At 50.2% G+C, this 18,104-nt stretch overlaps 20 non-coding genes across 20 annotated transcripts; all 20 read left to right on the plus strand.

Moving 5' to 3' along the window:
- The first annotated feature begins 153 nt into the window (after positions 1 to 153).
- Positions 154 to 272, plus strand: LOC140380513 (5S ribosomal RNA). Its single transcript, XR_011931117.1, has one exon. It is a non-coding gene; the product is annotated as a 5S ribosomal RNA (ribosomal RNA).
- Positions 273 to 6,892: 6,620 nt separating this feature from the next.
- LOC140380532 (5S ribosomal RNA) lies at positions 6,893 to 7,011 on the plus strand. Its single transcript, XR_011931135.1, has one exon. It is a non-coding gene; the product is annotated as a 5S ribosomal RNA (ribosomal RNA).
- Positions 7,012 to 13,177: 6,166 nt separating this feature from the next.
- Positions 13,178 to 13,296, plus strand: LOC140380533 (5S ribosomal RNA). Its single transcript, XR_011931136.1, has one exon. It is a non-coding gene; the product is annotated as a 5S ribosomal RNA (ribosomal RNA).
- A 171-nt stretch (positions 13,297 to 13,467) lies between these two features.
- LOC140380427 (5S ribosomal RNA) lies at positions 13,468 to 13,586 on the plus strand. The gene has a single exon (XR_011931037.1). It is a non-coding gene; the product is annotated as a 5S ribosomal RNA (ribosomal RNA).
- A 160-nt stretch (positions 13,587 to 13,746) lies between these two features.
- LOC140380534 (5S ribosomal RNA) lies at positions 13,747 to 13,865 on the plus strand. The gene has a single exon (XR_011931137.1). It is a non-coding gene; the product is annotated as a 5S ribosomal RNA (ribosomal RNA).
- A 166-nt stretch (positions 13,866 to 14,031) lies between these two features.
- Positions 14,032 to 14,150, plus strand: LOC140380535 (5S ribosomal RNA). Its single transcript, XR_011931138.1, has one exon. It is a non-coding gene; the product is annotated as a 5S ribosomal RNA (ribosomal RNA).
- A 158-nt stretch (positions 14,151 to 14,308) lies between these two features.
- LOC140380536 (5S ribosomal RNA) lies at positions 14,309 to 14,427 on the plus strand. Its single transcript, XR_011931139.1, has one exon. It is a non-coding gene; the product is annotated as a 5S ribosomal RNA (ribosomal RNA).
- Positions 14,428 to 14,595: 168 nt separating this feature from the next.
- Positions 14,596 to 14,714, plus strand: LOC140380537 (5S ribosomal RNA). The gene has a single exon (XR_011931140.1). It is a non-coding gene; the product is annotated as a 5S ribosomal RNA (ribosomal RNA).
- A 149-nt stretch (positions 14,715 to 14,863) lies between these two features.
- LOC140380538 (5S ribosomal RNA) lies at positions 14,864 to 14,982 on the plus strand. Its single transcript, XR_011931141.1, has one exon. It is a non-coding gene; the product is annotated as a 5S ribosomal RNA (ribosomal RNA).
- A 166-nt stretch (positions 14,983 to 15,148) lies between these two features.
- Positions 15,149 to 15,267, plus strand: LOC140380539 (5S ribosomal RNA). Its single transcript, XR_011931142.1, has one exon. It is a non-coding gene; the product is annotated as a 5S ribosomal RNA (ribosomal RNA).
- Positions 15,268 to 15,425: 158 nt separating this feature from the next.
- On the plus strand, positions 15,426 to 15,544 carry LOC140380540 (5S ribosomal RNA). The gene has a single exon (XR_011931143.1). It is a non-coding gene; the product is annotated as a 5S ribosomal RNA (ribosomal RNA).
- Positions 15,545 to 15,693: 149 nt separating this feature from the next.
- Positions 15,694 to 15,812, plus strand: LOC140380542 (5S ribosomal RNA). The gene has a single exon (XR_011931145.1). It is a non-coding gene; the product is annotated as a 5S ribosomal RNA (ribosomal RNA).
- A 166-nt stretch (positions 15,813 to 15,978) lies between these two features.
- On the plus strand, positions 15,979 to 16,097 carry LOC140380543 (5S ribosomal RNA). Its single transcript, XR_011931146.1, has one exon. It is a non-coding gene; the product is annotated as a 5S ribosomal RNA (ribosomal RNA).
- A 149-nt stretch (positions 16,098 to 16,246) lies between these two features.
- Positions 16,247 to 16,365, plus strand: LOC140380544 (5S ribosomal RNA). Its single transcript, XR_011931147.1, has one exon. It is a non-coding gene; the product is annotated as a 5S ribosomal RNA (ribosomal RNA).
- Positions 16,366 to 16,533: 168 nt separating this feature from the next.
- LOC140380545 (5S ribosomal RNA) lies at positions 16,534 to 16,652 on the plus strand. Its single transcript, XR_011931148.1, has one exon. It is a non-coding gene; the product is annotated as a 5S ribosomal RNA (ribosomal RNA).
- Positions 16,653 to 16,801: 149 nt separating this feature from the next.
- LOC140380546 (5S ribosomal RNA) lies at positions 16,802 to 16,920 on the plus strand. Its single transcript, XR_011931149.1, has one exon. It is a non-coding gene; the product is annotated as a 5S ribosomal RNA (ribosomal RNA).
- A 158-nt stretch (positions 16,921 to 17,078) lies between these two features.
- On the plus strand, positions 17,079 to 17,197 carry LOC140380547 (5S ribosomal RNA). The gene has a single exon (XR_011931150.1). It is a non-coding gene; the product is annotated as a 5S ribosomal RNA (ribosomal RNA).
- Positions 17,198 to 17,356: 159 nt separating this feature from the next.
- Positions 17,357 to 17,475, plus strand: LOC140380548 (5S ribosomal RNA). The gene has a single exon (XR_011931151.1). It is a non-coding gene; the product is annotated as a 5S ribosomal RNA (ribosomal RNA).
- Positions 17,476 to 17,636: 161 nt separating this feature from the next.
- On the plus strand, positions 17,637 to 17,755 carry LOC140380549 (5S ribosomal RNA). The gene has a single exon (XR_011931152.1). It is a non-coding gene; the product is annotated as a 5S ribosomal RNA (ribosomal RNA).
- Positions 17,756 to 17,922: 167 nt separating this feature from the next.
- Positions 17,923 to 18,041, plus strand: LOC140380550 (5S ribosomal RNA). Its single transcript, XR_011931153.1, has one exon. It is a non-coding gene; the product is annotated as a 5S ribosomal RNA (ribosomal RNA).
- Positions 18,042 to 18,104: the final 63 nt, after the last annotated feature.

An 18,104-nucleotide genomic window follows, 5' to 3' on the forward strand; every position in this document is an offset into this window, starting at 1 on the left:
CCTGTCAAAAAAAAAAAAAAAAAAAAAAAAAAGAAGTTTTTCATTGAGATATCCCAATTTTGACCGAGCAAGTGGCGTGAAGGTACTCTTCACGAAAAGACAGTGTTTGATGCAAAAAAAGCAATTTATACGAGTTTTGACCTGGAACATTTCGCTCACGGCCATACCACCCTGGACCAGCCCGATCTCGTCTGATCTCGGAAGCCAAGCAGGGTTGGGCCTGGTTAGTACTTGGATGAGAGACCGCCTGGGAATACCAGGTGCTGTGAGCAAAACTACCCCCATTACACACAGGAACAGTAGAGCCTAAGACTCGTCCTTTCCATGGGAACAAAGGGGATAGCAACAGCCTCGGCAGCCTAAGACTGTTCCTCCATGATCAGGAACAGCAACAGCACAAATACTGGTCCTCCATGGGAACAAAGGGAATAGCAACAGCCTCGGCAGTCTAAGACTATTCCTCCATGATCAGGAACAGTAGCGGTCTAAGACTGGTACTCCATGGGAACAAAGGGAACAGCAGCGACGGTCTGGCAGTCTAAGACTATCCCTCCATGATGCAAGGAACAGCAGCACGTAAAACTGGTCCTCCCTGGTTGTATATGGCGAGAACTGGTAACTCCAGGTGAGAACTGGGCTGTGTCAGACTGTTCTTCCATGAGAAAGGAAAAGCAACAGCGCAATACTGGTCCTCCATGGGGAAAGGGAATAGCGACAGCCTCGGCAGTATAAGACTATTCCTCCATGTTCAAGGAACAATTGCAGTCTAAGTCTCGTCCTTCATGGGAAAAAAGGGAGCAGCAGCAGTCTTGAAACGGGGGCTTCCCCTCGCCGGAGGGCAGGGAAGTCTATACTTTAAGGCAATCAGTGCAGGTGCGTGCAATTTGTGGTGTGCTGCATGGTCTGGAGCTGGAGGTTTGGGAGTTTTTTTTTGAGTTTTTAATCGTTATTTTGGTCATTTTCATTTACTTTTTTCAGTTCTTTTGTTTGTTCCCCTCCCAGTAAACTTACTGGGAGGTGGATTTTTTGTTTTTTGTGAGCATGGCTCAAAGGACGGACAACACGGCATCGGACACTGGAATGGACACGACAAAGGCAAGACAAAGTTTGAAAGAATCTGTAAATAATAGAAAGAACGAAGAAAGAAGAATGAAATTTATGAAAGAACTCACTGTGGTGTTGGAGTTGACGGAGGGAGCACAAATCACGCCACTAGCTTTTTTGAAATCGACTCAGGAGGTGTGCGGCTCCATAGTAGCGTGCAGACTCATCTCGAAGGACAAATATGAAGTAACCGTCAGTACCACTAAAGCGAAGGAGCGGCTCCTGGACGGGTACTGCATTGGAGGAGTCAGGGTTCACGCCCGTGACATCTCGGTGGATGAGCTGGTCGTGTCCTTCATGGGGCTGCCGGCTTATATCGAGGACGAGGAGATCCTGGCCAAGCTCTACGCCTGGGGGGTCTCTGCGGTCTCCGAGGTGAGGAGGAGAATGTGGCCGGGGACGAACGTGGCGGACGGCACCAGGTTTGTACGGGTAAGGTTCACGGACACGGTGCAGTCCTTACCGTATTCTGTCAGGTTTGACACCGCGGGGGGCCCCGAGTACTTCAGGGTAATACACGACAGGCAGGTGCGGGTGTGTAGGGGGTGTCTCCAGCCTGGCCATATTCTGAGGGAGTGCCCTGACTTTCTGTGCCGCAACTGCGGGAGCCAGGGGCATTACGCGCGCGAGTGCGTCGCGCAGCGGGCCCCGAAGTGCAGAGAGTGCCGCATGTTCCGCCACTTATGTCCGTGTGGTGCGGGTGACAGAGAGGAGGACAGAGGGGAGGACAGAGGGGAGGACAGAGGGGAGGACAGAGGGGAGGACAGGGAGGACGCCATTGGAGGAGAGAGCAGTGACGTGGCCCAGAACGTGCCCGCAACTGCTCTCTCCGAAGTAGAGGAGTTTTTGGAGGAGGAGGCTGTGGAGGAGTCAGGGGAGCCAGAGGTGTCTGGCTCCTCTTGCTCCTCTGACTCCTCAGACGAGGAGGCGTCCGTCGCACTGGAGATGGTGCTCGGCTCAGCGCTGGCGTCTGGGAAGGTGGGAGCAGGACAAACTGCTCCTCCTGACCAGAGGGAGGGGACTCGTGAGGGTCCAACTCCTAAGCCCGTGGAGGAAGAGGCTGAACCCGGGAGGAGGATGGGTGCGGGACAGGCCCCGCATCTTACCTCCAAAGGGGGGGACATCACCACAGGGCTGGGTGATGATCCCAAGCTCCAGTCGGACGGTGGTAAGAGGGGACAGGTGGAGAAGAAGGATAAGAAAGGGGCAAGACGCAGGAAGCAGGTGGCAGGAGACGGAGAGGGCGCTGCTGCTGAGAGCGGCTCTGCCTCCTCCGTTCCAACCACTTCAAAAGCGCCAGCAGAAAGCTCCATCAACCCACCATCCTCCACACGCAGCTCTGCCCCACGAGGTGAGCTCGAGACTGTTTTTAATGATGACTTCATGGATTTCTCCACCCGTGAAGTCAGGAAAAGAGTGTGGCAGTCGGATGCGACGGGCGCCAAAAAGAAGTCTAAATAAAAGATGGGTTACATCCTCCAAGGTCTCCTCTTAATGGCGTTCTCCTTGTCCTCTTGGAACGCAGGCGGCCTGCGGAGCCCAGTGCGGATGCAGAGCGCGTTACACTTTTCCAAGTGGGACGTGCTCTGCATCCAAGAAACGCACTGGGATGTCAGCCACGCGCAACAAGTGCGGAGCATGGGAGTAGGCTCTGTATTTTGGGCCCTGGGCACGGCGTGCTCGCGCGGTGTGGCCACGGTGGTGAGGCCTGGTGTCTTAGGCCAACCCACCCTGGTACACGCCGACCCAGAGGGCTCCTTCCTGGTCCTGGACTTCACGGACACAGTGAAGTTCAGACTAATTAACATCTACGCCCCGAACGATGATGGTCTGAGGAGGCAATTCTTCAAAAAAATATTTCGCTTTGCGAACGACAATACAATCATAATCGGTGACTTTAATACAACACTTTGCAAGACAGACATCGGCATTAACAACTCTTTTAAAAACAGCACTGCCAGGACAGCCCTGTTGGAAGAAGCCGCCAGCAGGAACCTGACGGAGGTGTGGCGGTTCGTCCACCCCTTCCTGAAGGATTTCTCCAGGCGGCAGGTCGTCCAGGGCGTCCTGAAGCAGTCCCGCATTGACCTCTGTTTTGCCTCCTCAGACCTGGCACAGAGAGTCAGTGGTGCTTCCTACAAGTGGTCAGGCTTGAGTGATCACTCCACTTTAGATATTTATTTTGGGTTAGTTTCATCACCGAGGAATGGAGGACTGTGGGTCCTAAACAGCTCCATCCTCGGTGATGAAACTTTTTGTAGGAAAATGGACTTTTTGTTTGATGTATTTGACATGGAGCTGGAGCTGATCGACAGCGTGGTCGATTGGTGGCCGACGGCAAAAACACGCATTAAAAAGCTCTGTGTCAATTACAGCAAACACAAGGCGTGGCTGTCGACCAGGAGGGAGACCGCTCTCCGCCAGCGCCTGCAGGTCCTGGACCAGGGCGCAGCTTCCACCACTGGCCCTGTGGATCCAGAGTACCTGGTGGTGCGCGCTGAGCTGGAGCAGCTGGAGGTAAGTAGGTGTCAGGGTGCAATTTTGAGGGCAAAAGCCAGACACACAGTCGAGGGAGAACGCTCGACAGCGTTCTTCTTCGGCTGTGAGAAGGTTACACAGGGAAAGATGCACATAGATAAGTTGATAGATAAGACAGGTAAGATTGTTTCCGAGGTAAGTGAGGTTTTAGAGACAGCGCAGGATTTCTATAGTAGGCTTTTTAGTTCAGACGGAGTGGCAGAGCAGGCTTTAGACCAGGCTGTAGGTGCTCTGGAGCGCACACTGAGCAGGGAGGATAGGGAGCTGTGCGACGCGCCTCTGTCTCTCATGGAGATAGAGGCTGCAGTCAAGAGTTTAAATACAGGGAAAAGCCCCGGAGAGGACGGACTAACCTGTGAGTTTTTCAAGCGTTTCGCTTCCAGGTTAGCTCCGATCCTACTCCTATTATATCAGGATTTTGAGAGTGAGAGTAGAGTTGGCGATGGTTTTGCGATGAGTGTCGTCACTCTGCTTTTTAAGAAGGGCGACAGGAGCAGCCTCGCCAACTACAGGCCCATTAGCCTTTTGAACGTAGACTATAAAATTTTAGCAAAGGTATTAGCAGGTAGGTTAAAGCGTGTGATTGGATCCGTCATACACCCCTCGCAGGCCTACAGCGTCCCCGGGAGGGACATCTCAGACACAGTTTTGTCTCTGAGATATCTCCTTCGGCAGATGCACGCGACCGGTGGTATTCACGTTAGTGTAGACTTTAACAAGGCGTTCGACAGAGTTGAGCATTCGTTCCTCTGGACTGTATTAGGTAAGTTAGGTTTCGGCGAACGGTTTGTTAATTGGCTACAGCTCATCTATTCCTTTGCGGTCAGTAAGGTCAAAGTCAACGGGTTTCTAACTGACTCTTTCCCCTTAAAAAGATCAGTCAGGCAGGGCTGTCCCCTCTCGTCGCTCCTCTACAGCATCGCCGCTGAGCCTTTGGCGGCCATGTTGAGGGCGGACGCGGCGGTGAGGGGACTGACCACGCCTGCGGGTAGGGAAGTCAAAATTTTTCAGTACGCAGATGACACGAATCTGATCCTCCGAGACGTGGAGAGCCTGAACGCCTCTCTCCACGTGCTCAATGTTTACGGCCTCGCTTCAGGGGCCAAAATCAATTTCGATAAAACCACGGTTAAATTTTGCGGCAGCGTCACGCCTGTTCCTCTCCCTGTCCAGCTCCGGGAGGCGGGGGACTCCTACAAGGTCCTCGGCGTCCCCCTGGGCAGAGACGAGGAGGCGTGTCGTACTGCACTTTGGTCGCCTTTGTGCGAGAAAATTACAGCGCGCTTGAATTTTTGGAGACGTCGTAATCTGACATTAAAAGGTAAAGTCTTAGTTGTAAATTCTTTGTGCATGTCCATGTTGAACCATGCACTCTCCGTGTACGGCCTGCCGGGGGTCTATGCTAACAAATTAAGGTTAGTGATAAACCACTTTTTGTGGAATCGTGAGAGGGGCTTTATTGCACATAAGGTTATGATAGGTGAGTACGATCAGGGAGGTTTAAAGTTAGCAGATTTAGAGTTAAGGAAGAAGGCCTTCAGGCTGAAAACAATTCGGAAATTTCTAGACGTTGAGGTAGATGCTCCATGGAAGGATTATATAGGTGAGTTTGTTAATAGTCTAGGTAAGTTTGGTGTTTATAATTTGTGTTTGTTGCCCCCTGTTTCGGTCCTGGAGGGCCTCCCCCCCTTCGAGAGGGAACTCTTGGAGGCGTGGAGGACTTTCAGGCCCCTGACTGTGGCGGTTCCAGACAGCGGTGAGGGTCTCGCGCACATGCCCCTCCGTCATAACCCTGACTTGCTCTCCGCTCCCCCCGGGAAGCGCGAGTGCATGATCAGTGGGGCGATGGAGGAGGCTGGGCTGGAATATGTAGGCAAGGTATTTGACGTGAAAGGTAATTTTAGTGTAGATTACATAGGGAAGTGTTTTAGGTTAGCAGGTAAAGTGTTTAGGAGAAAGTATATTAGTGGTATGGTAAGTATTTTTAACAGGAATCTGGTCAGGCATTGGGGAAGCACTTTGGGCCAAATGGGGAGCACGACAGGTAAGTTGAATTTTAATGTATTTGTTAGCACGGGGAGGTTTAGGATTTTCACAGACCTACCCACCCGCATCCTGTATCAGTTGTTGTTGCCGGGAGTGCTCGGGCGTCCCGCCTCGGAACACAAATGGTCATTAACATTCCCCGCACGCACCATCGCAACCATCTGGGCCAACATCTTTAATTGGTACACCCCACATAACGTAGGTCATTTTGACTTCAGATTTAGACACAGGATCGTCTTTACATCCGCAGCACTGCACGCATTTCTTCCCGACAGCTACGCTGCGGACTGCCCCGTGTGCCACGGACCCCCCGAGACCCTGGAGCACATGCTGTACACCTGCCCGGCCGTCCGCCCGTTCTGGTCCCGACTGCAGGACCTCCTCGCTCGGAGGCTGTCCTGGAGGCTCCCACCGCCGGCGGCCCTAGGAGGGGACGACCAGGAGCCCTGGCTCCTCCTCTTTGGTCCCGGACAGAGTCGCTCTGGAGCCAACACCCATCTCGCCCGACTAACCCTCTCCATAGCCCGGTACACATTATATCTCAACAGGAACATCCATCTCCGTGACAATAAAACAGCAGCACCCTGGCCCATCTTCAAAGGACTCTTGGCCGCACACCTCCGACACCTCCACATGGCAGCAGAGCACCGGTTCATCACCCACCTCGTCCCCCACAACACCCTGATCCACCTCACACCCTCTGGAAACCTGGACATCCTCTTCTGACCCCGGCATCACCCCCCCCAACCACGGCATCACCCCCCATCACTGAAGAATGTTTGGAGAATGATTGTGTGTTTGATTTTCTGTAAATTTTTGTCTCGTCTCCCCCTGCCCTTGTGTATCCCATTCCCTTGCCCTTGTGTGTCATGTATGTCTGTACATTCATGTAAATATATGTAAATACTTGTTTTAAGATGTTTTTGATAATAAAAGATAAAAAAAAAAAAAAAAAAAGACCAGCCCGATCTCGTCTGATCTCGGAAGCCAAGCAGGGTTGGGCCTGGTTAGTACTTGGATGGGAGACCGCCTGGGAATACCAGGTGCTGTGAGCATTTTCATACTTTTTCACCTGTCAAAAAAAAAAAAAAAAGAAGTTTTTCATTGAGATATCCCAATTTTGACCGAGCAAGTGGCGTGAAGGTACTCTTCACGAAAAGACAGTGTTTGATATAAAAAAGGCCGTTTTGACCTGGAACATTTCGCTCACGGCCATACCACCCTGGACCAGCCCGATCTCGTCTGATCTCGGAAGCCAAGCAGGGTTGGGCCTGGTTAGTACTTGGATGGGAGACCGCCTGGGAATACCAGGTGCTGTGAGCATTTTCACACTTTTTCACCTGTCAAAAAAAAAAAAAAAAGAAGTTTTTCATTGAGATATCCCAATTTTGACCGAGCAAGTGGCGTGAAGGTACTCTTCACGAAAAGACAGTGTTTGATATAAAAAAGGCCGTTTTGACCTGGAACATTTCGCTCACGGCCATACCACCCTGGACCCGCCCCTTTGCAATCAGTGCAGGTGCGTGCAATTTGTGGTGCGCTGCATGGTCTGGAGCTGGGGGTTTTGGGAGTTTTTTTTTGAGTTTTTAATCGTTATTTTGGTCATTTTCATTTACTTTTTTCAGTTCTTTTGTTTGTTCCCCTCCCAGTAAACTTACTGGGAGGTGGATTTTTTGTTTTTTGTGAGCATGGCTCAAAGGACGGACAACACGGCATCGGACACTGGAATGGACACGACAAAGGCAAGACAAAGTTTGAAAGAATCTGTAAATAATAGAAAGAACGAAGAAAGAAGAATGAAATTTATGAAAGAACTCACTGTGGTGTTGGAGTTGACGGAGGGAGCACAAATCACGCCACTAGCTTTTTTGAAATCGACTCAGGAGGTGTGCGGCTCCATAGTAGCGTGCAGACTCATCTCGAAGGACAAATATGAAGTAACCGTCAGTACCACTAAAGCGAAGGAGCGGCTCCTGGACGGGTACTGCATTGGAGGAGTCAGGGTTCACGCCCGTGACATCTCGGTGGATGAGCTGGTCGTGTCCTTCATGGGGCTGCCGGCTTATATCGAGGACGAGGAGATCCTGGCCAAGCTCTACGCCTGGGGGGTCTCTGCGGTCTCCGAGGTGAGGAGGAGAATGTGGCCGGGGACGAACGTGGCGGACGGCACCAGGTTTGTACGGGTAAGGTTCACGGACACGGTGCAGTCCTTACCGTATTCTGTCAGGTTTGACACCGCGGGGGGCCCCGAGTACTTCAGGGTAATACACGACAGGCAGGTGCGGGTGTGTAGGGGGTGTCTCCAGCCTGGCCATATTCTGAGGGAGTGCCCTGACTTTCTGTGCCGCAACTGCGGGAGCCAGGGGCATTACGCGCGCGAGTGCGTCGCGCAGCGGGCCCCGAAGTGCAGAGAGTGCCGCATGTTCCGCCACTTATGTCCGTGTGGTGCGGGTGACAGAGAGGAGGACAGAGGGGAGGACAGAGGGGAGGACAGGGAGGACGCCATTGGAGGAGAGAGCAGTGACGTGGCCCAGAACGTGCCCGCAACTGCTCTCTCCGAAGTAGAGGAGTTTTTGGAGGAGGAGGCTGTGGAGGAGTCAGGGGAGCCAGAGGTGTCTGGCTCCTCTTGCTCCTCTGACTCCTCAGACGAGGAGGCGTCCGTCGCACTGGAGATGGTGCTCGGCTCAGCGCTGGCGTCTGGGAAGGTGGGAGCAGGACAAACTGCTCCTCCTGACCAGAGGGAGGGGACTCGTGAGGGTCCAACTCCTAAGCCCGTGGAGGAAGAGGCTGAACCCGGGAGGAGGATGGGTGCGGGACAGGCCCCGCATCTTACCTCCAAAGGGGGGGACATCACCACAGAGCTGGGTGATGATCCCAAGCTCCAGTCGGACGGTGGTAAGAGGGGACAGGTGGAGAAGAAGGATAAGAAAGGGGCAAGACGCAGGAAGCAGGTGGCAGGAGACGGAGAGGGCGCTGCTGCTGAGAGCGGCTCTGCCTCCTCCGTTCCAACCACTTCAAAAGCGCCAGCAGAAAGCTCCATCAACCCACCATCCTCCACACGCAGCTCTGCCCCACGAGGTGAGCTCGAGACTGTTTTTAATGATGACTTCATGGATTTCTCCACCCGTGAAGTCAGAAAAAGAGTGTGGCAGTCGGATGCGACGGGCGCCAAAAAGAAGTCTAAATAAAAGATGGGTTACATCCTCCAAGGTCTCCTCTTAATGGCGTTCTCCTTGTCCTCTTGGAACGCAGGCGGCCTGCGGAGCCCAGTGCGGATGCAGAGCGCGTTACACTTTTCCAAGTGGGACGTGCTCTGCATCCAAGAAACGCACTGGGATGTCAGCCACGCGCAACAAGTGCGGAGCATGGGAGTGGGCTCTGTATTTTGGGCCCTGGGCACGGCGTGCTCGCGCGGTGTGGCCACGGTGGTGAGGCCTGGTGTCTTAGGCCAACCCACCCTGGTACACGCCGACCCAGAGGGCTCCTTCCTGGTCCTGGACTTCACGGACACAGTGAAGTTCAGACTAATTAACATCTACGCCCCGAACGATGATGGTCTGAGGAGGCAATTCTTCAAAAAAATATTTCGCTTTGCGAACGACAATACAATCATAATCGGTGACTTTAATACAACACTTTGCAAGACAGACATCGGCATTAACAACTCTTTTAAAAACAGCACTGCCAGGACAGCCCTGTTGGAAGAAGCCGCCAGCAGGAACCTGACGGAGGTGTGGCGGTTCGTCCACCCCTTCCTGAAGGATTTCTCCAGGCGGCAGGTCGTCCAGGGCGTCCTGAAGCAGTCCCGCATTGACCTCTGTTTTGCCTCCTCAGACCTGGCACAGAGAGTCAGTGGTGCTTCCTACAAGTGGTCAGGCTTGAGTGATCACTCCACTTTAGATATTTATTTTGGGTTAGTTTCATCACCGAGGAATGGAGGACTGTGGGTCCTAAACAGCTCCATCCTCGGTGATGAAACTTTTTGTAGGAAAATGGACTTTTTGTTTGATGTATTTGACATGGAGCTGGAGCTGATCGACAGCGTGGTCGATTGGTGGCCGACGGCAAAAACACGCATTAAAAAGCTCTGTGTCAATTACAGCAAACACAAGGCGTGGCTGTCGACCAGGAGGGAGACCGCTCTCCGCCAGCGCCTGCAGGTCCTGGACCAGGGCGCAGCTTCCACCACTGGCCCTGTGGATCCAGAGTACCTGGTGGTGCGCGCTGAGCTGGAGCAGCTGGAGGTAAGTAGGTGTCAGGGTGCAATTTTGAGGGCAAAAGCCAGACACACAGTCGAGGGAGAACGCTCGACAGCGTTCTTCTTCGGCTGTGAGAAGGTTACACAGGGAAAGATGCACATAGATAAGTTGATAGATAAGACAGGTAAGATTGTTTCCGAGGTAAGTGAGGTTTTAGAGACAGCGCAGGATTTCTATAGTAGGCTTTTTAGTTCAGACGGAGTGGCAGAGCAGGCTTTAGACCAGGCTGTAGGTGCTCTGGAGCGCACACTGAGCAGGGAGGATAGGGAGCTGTGCGACGCGCCTCTGTCTCTCATGGAGATAGAGGCTGCAGTCAAGAGTTTAAATACAGGGAAAAGCCCCGGAGAGGACGGACTAACCTGTGAGTTTTTCAAGCGTTTCGCTTCCAGGTTAGCTCCGATCCTACTCCTATTATATCAGGATTTTGAGAGTGAGAGTAGAGTTGGCGATGGTTTTGCGATGAGTGTCGTCACTCTGCTTTTTAAGAAGGGCGACAGGAGCAGCCTCGCCAACTACAGGCCCATTAGCCTTTTGAACGTAGACTATAAAATTTTAGCAAAGGTATTAGCAGGTAGGTTAAAGCGTGTGATTGGATCCGTCATACACCCCTCGCAGGCCTACAGCGTCCCCGGGAGGGACATCTCAGACACAGTTTTGTCTCTGAGATATCTCCTTCGGCAGATGCACGCGACCGGTGGTATTCACGTTAGTGTAGACTTTAACAAGGCGTTCGACAGAGTTGAGCATTCGTTCCTCTGGACTGTATTAGGTAAGTTAGGTTTCGGCGAACGGTTTGTTAATTGGCTACAGCTCATCTATTCCTTTGCGGTCAGTAAGGTCAAAGTCAACGGGTTTCTAACTGACTCTTTCCCCTTAAAAAGATCAGTCAGGCAGGGCTGTCCCCTCTCGTCGCTCCTCTACAGCATCGCCGCTGAGCCTTTGGCGGCCATGTTGAGGGCGGACGCGGCGGTGAGGGGACTGACCACGCCTGCGGGTAGGGAAGTCAAAATTTTTCAGTACGCAGATGACACGAATCTGATCCTCCGAGACGTGGAGAGCCTGAACGCCTCTCTCCACGTGCTCAATGTTTACGGCCTCGCTTCAGGGGCCAAAATCAATTTCGATAAAACCACGGTTAAATTTTGCGGCAGCGTCACGCCTGTTCCTCTCCCTGTCCAGCTCCGGGAGGCGGGGGACTCCTACAAGGTCCTCGGCGTCCCCCTGGGCAGAGACGAGGAGGCGTGTCGTACTGCACTTTGGTCGCCTTTGTGCGAGAAAATTACAGCGCGCTTGAATTTTTGGAGACGTCGTAATCTGACATTAAAAGGTAAAGTCTTAGTTGTAAATTCTTTGTGCATGTCCATGTTGAACCATGCACTCTCCGTGTACGGCCTGCCGGGGGTCTATGCTAACAAATTAAGGTTAGTGATAAACCACTTTTTGTGGAATCGTGAGAGGGGCTTTATTGCACATAAGGTTATGATAGGTGAGTACGATCAGGGAGGTTTAAAGTTAGCAGATTTAGAGTTAAGGAAGAAGGCCTTCAGGCTGAAAACAATTCGGAAATTTCTAGACGTTGAGGTAGATGCTCCATGGAAGGATTATATAGGTGAGTTTGTTAATAGTCTAGGTAAGTTTGGTGTTTATAATTTGTGTTTGTTGCCCCCTGTTTCGGTCCTGGAGGGCCTCCCCCCCTTCGAGAGGGAACTCTTGGAGGCGTGGAGGACTTTCAGGCCCCTGACTGTGGCGGTTCCAGACAGCGGTGAGGGTCTCGCGCACATGCCCCTCCGTCATAACCCTGACTTGCTCTCCGCTCCCCCCGGGAAGCGCGAGTGCATGATCAGTGGGGCGATGGAGGAGGCTGGGCTGGAATATGTAGGTAAGGTATTTGACGTGAAAGGTAATTTTAGTGTAGATTACATAGGGAAGTGTTTTAGGTTAGCAGGTAAAGTGTTTAGGAGAAAGTATATTAGTGGTATGGTAAGTATTTTTAACAGGAATCTGGTCAGGCATTGGGGAAGCACTTTGGGCCAAATGGGGAGCACGACAGGTAAGTTGAATTTTAATGTATTTGTTAGCACGGGGAGGTTTAGGATTTTCACAGACCTACCCACCCGCATCCTGTATCAGTTGTTGTTGCCGGGAGTGCTCGGGCGTCCCGCCTCGGAACACAAATGGTCATTAACATTCCCCGCACGCACCATCGCAACCATCTGGGCCAACATCTTTAATTGGTACACCCCACATAACGTAGGTCATTTTGACTTCAGATTTAGACACAGGATCGTCTTTACATCCGCAGCACTGCACGCATTTCTTCCCGACAGCTACGCTGCGGACTGCCCCGTGTGCCACGGACCCCCCGAGACCCTGGAGCACATGCTGTACACCTGCCCGGCCGTCCGCCCGTTCTGGTCCCGACTGCAGGACCTCCTCGCTCGGAGGCTGTCCTGGAGGCTCCCACCGCCGGCGGCCCTAGGAGGGGACGACCAGGAGCCCTGGCTCCTCCTCTTTGGTCCCGGACAGAGTCGCTCTGGAGCCAACACCCATCTCGCCCGACTAACCCTCTCCATAGCCCGGTACACATTATATCTCAACAGGAACATCCATCTCCGTGACAATAAAACAGCAGCACCCTGGCCCATCTTCAAAGGACTCTTGGCCGCACACCTCCGACACCTCCACATGGCAGCAGAGCACCGGTTCATCACCCACCTCGTCCCCCACAACACCCTGATCCACCTCACACCCTCTGGAAACCTGGACATCCTCTTCTGACCCCGGCATCACCCCCCATCACTGAAGAATGTTTCGAGAATGATTGTGTGTTTGATTTTCTGTAATTTTTTGTCTCGTCTCCCCTTGCCCTTGTGTATCCCATTCCCTTGCCCTTGTGTGTCATGTATGTCTGTACATTCATGTAAATATATGTAAATACTTGTTTTAAGATGTTTTTGATAATAAAAGATAAAAAAAAAAAAAAGACCAGCCCGATCTCGTCTGATCTCGGAAGCCAAGCAGGGTTGGGCCTGGTTAGTACTTGGATGGGAGACCGCCTGGGAATACCAGGTGCTGTGAGCATTTTCACACTTTTTCACCTGTCAAAAAAAAAAAAAAAAGAAGTTTTTCATTGAGATATCCCAATTTTGACCGAGCAAGTGGCGTGAAGGTACTCTTCACGAAAAGACAGTGTTTGATATAAAAAAGGCCGTTTTGACCTGGAACATTTCGCTCACGGCCATACCACCCTGGACCAGCCCGATCTCGTCTGATCTCGGAAGCCAAGCAGGGTTGGGCCTGGTTAGTACTTGGATGGGAGACCGCCTGGGAATACCAGGTGCTGTGAGCATTTTCACACTTTTTCACCTGTCAAAAAAAAAAAAAAAAAAAAAAAAAAAGAAGTTTTTCATTGAGATATCCCAATTTTGACCGAGCAAGTGGCGTGAAGGTACTCTTCACGAAAAGACAGTGTTTGATGCAAAAAAAAGCCATTTATACGAGTTTTGACCTGGAACATTTCGCTCACGGCCATACCACCCTGGACCCGCCCGATCTCGTCTGATCTCGGAAGCCAAGCAGGGTTGGGCCTGTTTAGTACTTGGATGGGAGACCGCCTGGGAATACCTGGTGCTGTGAGCATTTTCATACTTTTTCACCTGTCAAAAAAAAAAAAAAAAAAGAAAAAGAAGAAGTTTTTCATTGAGATATCCCAATTTTGACCGAGCAAGTGGCGTGAAGGTACTCTTCACGAAAAGACAGTGTTTGATATAAAAAAGGCCGTTTTGACCTGGAACATTTCGCTCACGGCCATACCACCCTGGACCAGCCCGATCTCGTCTGATCTCGGAAGCCAAGCAGGGTTGGGCCTGGTTAGTACTTGGATGGGAGACCGCCTGGGAATACCAGGTGCTGTGAGCATTTTCATACTTTTTCACCTGTCAAAAAAAAAAAAAAAAAAAAAAAGAAGTTTTTCATTGAGATATCCCAATTTTGACCGAGCAAGTGGCGTGAAGGTACTCTTCACGAAAAGACAGTGTTTGATGCAAAAAAAGCAATTTATACGAGTTTTGACCTGGAACATTTCGCTCACGGCCATACCACCCTGGACCAGCCCGATCTCGTCTGATCTCGGAAGCCAAGCAGGGTTGGGCCTGGTTAGTACTTGGATGGGAGACCGCCTGGGAATACCAGGTGCTGTGAGCATTTTCACACTTTTTCACCTGTCAAAAAAAAAAAAAAAAAAAAAAAAAGAAGTTTTTCATTGAGATATCCCAATTTTGACCGAGCAAGTGGCGTGAAGGTACTCTTCATGAAAAGACAGTGTTTGATATAAAAAAGGCCGTTTTGACCTGGAACATTTCGCTCACGGCCATACCACCCTGGACCAGCCCGATCTCGTCTGATCTCGGAAGCCAAGCAGGGTTGGGCCTGGTTAGTACTTGGATGGGAGACCGCCTGGGAATACCAGGTGCTGTGAGCATTTTCACACTTTTTCACCTGTCAAAAAAAAAAAAAAAAAAAAAAAAAGAAGTTTTTCATTGAGATATCCCAATTTTGACCGAGCAAGTGGCGTGAAGGTACTCTTCACGAAAAGACAGTGTTTGATGCAAAAAAAGCCATTTATACGAGTTTTGACCTGGAACATTTCGCTCACGGCCATACCACCCTGGACCAGCCCGATCTCGTCTGATCTCGGAAGCCAAGCAGGGTTGGGCCTGGTTAGTACTTGGATGGGAGACCGCCTGGGAATACCAGGTGCTGTGAGCATTTTCACACTTTTTCACCTGTCAAAAAAAAAAAAAAAAGAAGTTTTTCATTGAGATATCCCAATTTTGACCGAGCAAGTGGCGTGAAGGTACTCTTCACGAAAAGACAGTGTTTGATATAAAAAAGGCCGTTTTGACCTGGAACATTTCGCTCACGGCCATACCACCCTGGACCAGCCCGATCTCGTCTGATCTCGGAAGCCAAGCAGGGTTGGGCCTGGTTAGTACTTGGATGGGAGACCGCCTGGGAATACCAGGTGCTGTGAGCATTTTCATACTTTTTCACCTGTCAAAAAAAAAAAAAAAAAAAAAAAGAAGTTTTTCATTGAGATATCCCAATTTTGACCGAGCAAGTGGCGTGAAGGTACTCTTCACGAAAAGACAGTGTTTGATGCAAAAAAAGCAATTTATACGAGTTTTGACCTGGAACATTTCGCTCACGGCCATACCACCCTGGACCAGCCCGATCTCGTCTGATCTCGGAAGCCAAGCAGGGTTGGGCCTGGTTAGTACTTGGATGGGAGACCGCCTGGGAATACCAGGTGCTGTGAGCATTTTCACACTTTTTCACCTGTCAAAAAAAAAAAAAAAAAAAAAAAAAGAAGTTTTTCATTGAGATATCCCAATTTTGACCGAGCAAGTGGCGTGAAGGTACTCTTCATGAAAAGACAGTGTTTGATATAAAAAAGGCCGTTTTGACCTGGAACATTTCGCTCACGGCCATACCACCCTGGACCAGCCCGATCTCGTCTGATCTCGGAAGCCAAGCAGGGTTGGGCCTGGTTAGTACTTGGATGGGAGACCGCCTGGGAATACCAGGTGCTGTGAGCATTTTCACACTTTTTCACCTGTCAAAAAAAAAAAAAAAAGAAGTTTTTCATTGAGATATCCCAATTTTGACCGAGCAAGTGGCGTGAAGGTACTCTTCACGAAAAGACAGTGTTTGATATAAAAAAGGCCGTTTTGACCTGGAACATTTCGCTCACGGCCATACCACCCTGGACCAGCCCGATCTCGTCTGATCTCGGAAGCCAAGCAGGGTTGGGCCTGGTTAGTACTTGGATGGGAGACCGCCTGGGAATACCAGGTGCTGTGAGCATTTTCATACTTTTTCACCTGTCAAAAAAAAAAAAAGAAAAAAAAAGAAGTTTTTCATTGAGATATCCCAATTTTGACCGAGCAAGTGGCGTGAAGGTACTCTTCACGAAAAGACAGTGTTTGATGCAAAAAAAGCAATTTATACGAGTTTTGACCTGGAACATTTCGCTCACGGCCATACCACCCTGGACCAGCCCGATCTCGTCTGATCTCGGAAGCCAAGCAGGGTTGGGCCTGGTTAGTACTTGGATGGGAGACCGCCTGGGAATACCAGGTGCTGTGAGCATTTTCACACTTTTTCACCTGTCAAAAAAAAAAAAAAAAGAAGTTTTTCATTGAGATATCCCAATTTTGACCGAGCAAGTGGCGTGAAGGTACTCTTCACGAAAAGACAGTGTTTGATATAAAAAAGGCCGTTTTGACCTGGAACATTTCGCTCACGGCCATACCACCCTGGACCAGCCCGATCTCGTCTGATCTCGGAAGCCAAGCAGGGTTGGGCCTGGTTAGTACTTGGATGGGAGACCGCCTGGGAATACCAGGTGCTGTGAGCATTTTCACACTTTTTCACCTGTCAAAAAAAAAAAAAAAAAAAAAAAAAGAAGTTTTTCATTGAGATATCCCAATTTTGACCGAGCAAGTGGCGTGAAGGTACTCTTCACGAAAAGACAGTGTTTGATGCAAAAAAAGCCATTTATACGAGTTTTGACCTGGAACATTTCGCTCACGGCCATACCACCCTGGACCAGCCCGATCTCGTCTGATCTCGGAAGCCAAGCAGGGTTGGGCCTGGTTAGTACTTGGATGGGAGACCGCCTGGGAATACCAGGTGCTGTGAGCATTTTCACACTTTTTCACCTGTCAAAAAAAAAAAAAAAAGAAGTTTTTCATTGAGATATCCCAATTTTGACCGAGCAAGTGGCGTGAAGGTACTCTTCACGAAAAGACAGTGTTTGATATAAAAAAGGCCGTTTTGACCTGGAACATTTCGCTCACGGCCATACCACCCTGGACCAGCCCGATCTCGTCTGATCTCGGAAGCCAAGCAGGGTTGGGCCTGGTTAGTACTTGGATGGGAGACCGCCTGGGAATACCAGGTGCTGTGAGCATTTTCACACTTTTTCACCTGTCAAAAAAAAAAAAAAAAAAAAAAAAAGAAGTTTTTCATTGAGATATCCCAATTTTGACCGAGCAAGTGGCGTGAAGGTACTCTTCATGAAAAGACAGTGTTTGATATAAAAAAGGCCGTTTTGACCTGGAACATTTCGCTCACGGCCATACCACCCTGGACCAGCCCGATCTCGTCTGATCTCGGAAGCCAAGCAGGGTTGGGCCTGGTTAGTACTTGGATGGGAGACCGCCTGGGAATACCAGGTGCTGTGAGCATTTTCACACTTTTTCACCTGTCAAAAAAAAAAAAAAAAGAAGTTTTTCATTGAGATATCCCAATTTTGACCGAGCAAGTGGCGTGAAGGTACTCTTCACGAAAAGACAGTGTTTGATGCAAAAAAAGCAATTTATACGAGTTTTGACCTGGAACATTTCGCTCACGGCCATACCACCCTGGACCAGCCCGATCTCGTCTGATCTCGGAAGCCAAGCAGGGTTGGGCCTGGTTAGTACTTGGATGGGAGACCGCCTGGGAATACCAGGTGCTGTGAGCATTTTCACACTTTTTCACCTGTCAAAAAAAAAAAAAAAAAAGAAGTTTTTCATTGAGATATCCCAATTTTGACCGAGCAAGTGGCGTGAAGGTACTCTTCACGAAAAGACAGTGTTTGATGCAAAAAAAGCCATTTATACGAGTTTTGACCTGGAACATTTCGCTCACGGCCATACCACCCTGGACCAGCCCGATCTCGTCTGATCTCGGAAGCCAAGCAGGGTTGGGCCTGGTTAGTACTTGGATGGGAGACCGCCTGGGAATACCAGGTGCTGTGAGCATTTTCACACTTTTTCACCTGTCAAAAAAAAAAAAAAAAAAAAAAAAGAAGTTTTTCATTGAGATATCCCAATTTTGACCGAGCAAGTGGCGTGAAGGTACTCTTCACGAAAAGACAGTGTTTGATGCAAAAAAAGCCATTTATACGAGTTTTGACCTGGAACATTTCGCTCACGGCCATACCACCCTGGACCAGCCCGATCTCGTCTGATCTCGGAAGCCAAGCAGGGTTGGGCCTGGTTAGTACTTGGATGGGAGACCGCCTGGGAATACCAGGTGCTGTGAGCATTTTCACACTTTTTCACCTGTCAAAAAAAAAAAAAAAAAAAAAAAAGAAGTTTTTCATTGAGA

Source organism: Eucyclogobius newberryi, unplaced genomic scaffold (assembly GCF_026437365.1).
Source record: "Eucyclogobius newberryi isolate DKJ021-1_F unplaced genomic scaffold, fEucNew1.0.hap1 SCAF_477, whole genome shotgun sequence".
Classification (NCBI taxonomy): Eukaryota; Metazoa; Chordata; class Actinopteri; order Gobiiformes; family Gobiidae; genus Eucyclogobius; species Eucyclogobius newberryi.